A 4134-nucleotide genomic window follows, 5' to 3' on the forward strand; every position below is an offset into this window, starting at 1 on the left:
AGAGAGAGAGAGAGAGAGAGAGAGAGAGAGAGAGAGAGAGAGAGAGAAAAGGCGGGGGTAGTAACACGCTACTGAATAAAAAAATAGGCCCATTAATTCATCGGCTTATGTCTCGCGGTCACACGTTCACGCAGACTCGTCACGCGAGCTGAAGCCAAGAGAGGAGAGTAGTAGTCGCGTGTTAGCGGTATTTCGCCTTCGTGAAAAAAGAAAAAAGGAAAGAAAAAATATATGAGAAAAGGCAACAAAATAAAATAAAATTAAATTAAAAAAAAAGAAAAAAAAAAAGAAAAAAAAATGGAATAAAAAAAAGAAAGGAAAAAAAATAGACAACGAAAGCGAACAAAGAAGGAATAGAGAAGGACGAATGGAAAAAAGCAAGAAGGAAAAAAAAAGGAAAGATAAAAAAAAAATAAAACAAAAAGAAGAAGAAAAAAGGAAAAGCTACTGTCCGACCGCGCACTCGACCGTGTCCGTTTGAGATCTCACGGATAAATTACTATGTAACGTCGGATACCAACGCTCCTACACCGAGAATTATTCTTTTTCTTATTATTACTTATTATTATTATTATTATTATTATTATTATTATTATATTTTTTTCCATCTTTTTATATTTCTACATATTTTTTTTTTTTTTTTATTTGTATTTCGTATAGACTTCCGCACGCGGAAATCGCTAACGCTCGTGCCCCCTAATTAATTGCGAATCTAATGAAGATTCGTGCATCGTAGTTACTACTACTAACATTACTATACCGGAGTATCTCTCAAAGTTTCTTTCATCTATTCTCCTCTTTTATCTTCTTCTTCTTCTTCTTCTTCTTCTTCTTTTTATTTTTCTTCTTTTTGTTCTTCTTCTTTTTCTTTGTTTTTCTTTTCTTTTCCTTTTTTTTTTTTTTTCTTTTTTCTTTCTTTCTTCGTCTTTGTCTTTGTCTTCCTCTTACGAAAAGCTAAAGAGAGTAGGTAGGTATATTTATTATATATCAGGCAATTAGTTTTAATTGCTATCAATGTGTCAGTCCTTGCAATAATCTCGCGTAACATCGGGAATTTTAAAGAGACGCCTTTAACTATTCGAGAGATACATAGAAACCTGTTTTGCTTTGCGGTACACTCTCTTTCTCTTTCTTCCTTTCTCTTCCCTTTCCTTTCTTTATTTCATTCTATTTTACACATATGTACTTACGTACTTACGTACATATATATATATATATACACATACATATATTCTCTCTTACAACTTGAAGAAAATGAGAAAGAGAGAGAGAGAGAGAGAGAGAGCAAAAGAGATACTCCATGTTTCCTACTAGTAGCCCAACGAAGTAAGCATACATTAGTGAATTAATTAGAAGGACAAGCGATTTTAATTAGCGCGACAATTGCAACTATGACACGTTCAATTATCGCTAATGATAGTTATCGAGTTATCGCGCGAATATCGTGATGTCTCCCGCACTTTTCTTTCATCGAAATCTCGATGACACACGAAAGAACGAACAAACAAACAAACAAACAAACAAACATACAGACAGTGTGTGTTATTACGTTAACCACACTATAGATAGATCGATGTACACCATACATTAGACATATATTTAAGCGTTATTTTCATAGAGGTTTAAGATATCTTTCAATTGTTTACCATCTAACGATTTACAGATAATTTCTTAATAAATGGTATTTCACATTCGTTCCATCAATTTTCTTAATATCGTGAAAATACAACATTGTGCTGACGAATACTACATTCGAACATAATACTTATATATATATATATATATATATATATATATATATATAAATCTCGAATAGTCTTGAAAGAATGTAAACTTTTTTTTTCTTTTTCTCTCTTTCTCTCTATACCTCTTTCTCTCTTTCTTTCTTTTCGACGTTAGAAAATGCCACCCACGTGGGCGTCGCGGCGACAGCGATTCACGGAGAGATTCGAAGGAGTTATCAGGCGATAGACTGAAGGATCGTCGTCGCGAAGTGACATAATGCACGCGCACCGATGCATACTGATTCATTCACTTGCCATCGTAGAAGTTAACTCAACGCGCGGCATTTTCGAATAGAAGAGACCTCTCTCTCTCTCTTTCTTTCTCTTTTTCTCTCTGTATATATATATATATCTTTTCTTTTTTTTCTCCCGTTCATTTGACTATACCACGCATGTAAAACGCAACTAGCAGCAGCAGCAGCAGCAGCAGCAGCTGTTAGAGAACCCACGGGGCCTTGGCTACGGATGCAAGCTAGTCTACGTGCTTCGTTTCGGCTATGCACTTACTCGTTCGCTCACTTACTCACTTAGTCACTTACTCGCTCGCTCGCAACATCGTTTGATGTTTCCGTGAATAATGTACCGAGTTTTCACATAAATCCTCAAACTTTCTTGAAAGCACGGATATATATATATATATATTCGTATATATATGTGTATGTACATACACCGTACCTACACTTGCGAGAATACGACGGTGTAACACGTGCGAGACGATTTCCTTGGAATTATGCTAATTGCCTTCTCCGAAATATCTCTTCATATATAGTATTCTATCTGTCCCATGAAAATTATTATGACCATCTAACTAGATAGATAAATAAACAAATAAGTACTCACCTACATCCACGATTTTCACGAATATAAAATCTGATGACCGACAACGTTTAAATAACCGACTCGAACTCGGTATAAATACGATTATTCTCTAAGTGAAATAACTTTGGAAATTAACAGTTTACGATCGGATCGAATCGCATCGAATGGCGTATGCGCAAAAATCCTGCGATCGAATGGGTGTCTTTGGAGGTAACGGCAGGTGATTGGTAAGGTCCAACCCAAGTTCTTCGCCTTCTCGGCACGAAGGTGCAAAGACGTTACTCAAAATGTACAGCCGTCGATCGCTGGCATCCTACGGAACTGCCGTTCCTGAATTAACAAGTACTCGTTGTGCGCTCGTATATCACACAAGGTGTCAACCGATTCAGAGAATCGTTTCCCTCGATATCTTGAAAGCCATTCACGAAGGGCAAAAGAGAGAGAGACAGAGATAGACAGAAAGAGAGTGGGAGAGGGAGACCCGTCGCACGTCGTTGGCCCGTCTGCCCTCTTCTCACGAATAACATTTTCAAACTTAAAAATTCTTCAAACAAAATAACTCAAAGTTAACTCGCTAAAAGTGTCTGTAAATATTTCAATTTGCAAAAAAAGATATAAAAAGTCTTCGTTTCTTTCTCTTTTTTTGTTTTTATTTTTTTATTTTTTTCAATAGGGTTTCGAACGATCAGCTAATCGGTTCGATCGATCGATCGATCGATCGATCCAACATTTTTTCAAACTAAACGTCTCAATCTTTTGTAGATAATTCGTCGATCTCTCTCTCTCTCTCTCTCTTTCTCTTTCTTTTTCTTTTTGTCTCTTTCTCTTAATCTCTCTTTCTCTTGCCTTCTCTCTCTTTTTAGGTCTCCTGTTTGCTTCTCGAACGAAGGCGCGATTAGCGTTAATTATCTCGACGGTTTCACGAGAAATCAGATAAAGCGTTTACTTAATTAAAATCAGGAGAGGAACGCTCGCTCGCTCGCTCGCTCGCTCGCTTGCTCGTTCGTTCGTTCGTTCGTTCGAAAGTAAGTATACCTCACTAGCTGAAATTGAAGCGTTCGATCGTGACTTACGATACGTTTCGAATACAAATCGATTCTAATTTAATCGTCCACGGCGATCATAGATAATATGAATATAATCTTTCACGATTATTTATCGATAATAATGGAGAGGAGAATTTTTCTTTCGTAGGGAAAAGAAAGGAGAGGAAAAAAAGAAAGAAAAAGAAATTTGAAAAATTTGAAAAAAAAAAAGAAAAAAAAATTGAAAAGCAAAAAACGTTTACCTTTTAAAATTCATTCGATTCTTACGATCGATAATGTTCATGCTGCGGATGATTCGAATTCGGACGAAAGGGTTATGAATGGTCATGGTAGTAAATAGAAACGATTATCCTAATGGGAGAAGAAGATCCAAAAAAGAACACGAAGTCTCGAGTATGTTTGTATGCATTTTTTCGTGTGTAAATGCGTGCATACACGTCTCTCTCTCTCTCTCTCTCTCTCTCTCTCTCTCTCTCTCTCTCTCT

Source organism: Vespula pensylvanica, chromosome 12 (genome assembly GCF_014466175.1).
Source record: "Vespula pensylvanica isolate Volc-1 chromosome 12, ASM1446617v1, whole genome shotgun sequence".
Taxonomy (NCBI): domain Eukaryota; kingdom Metazoa; phylum Arthropoda; class Insecta; order Hymenoptera; family Vespidae; genus Vespula; species Vespula pensylvanica.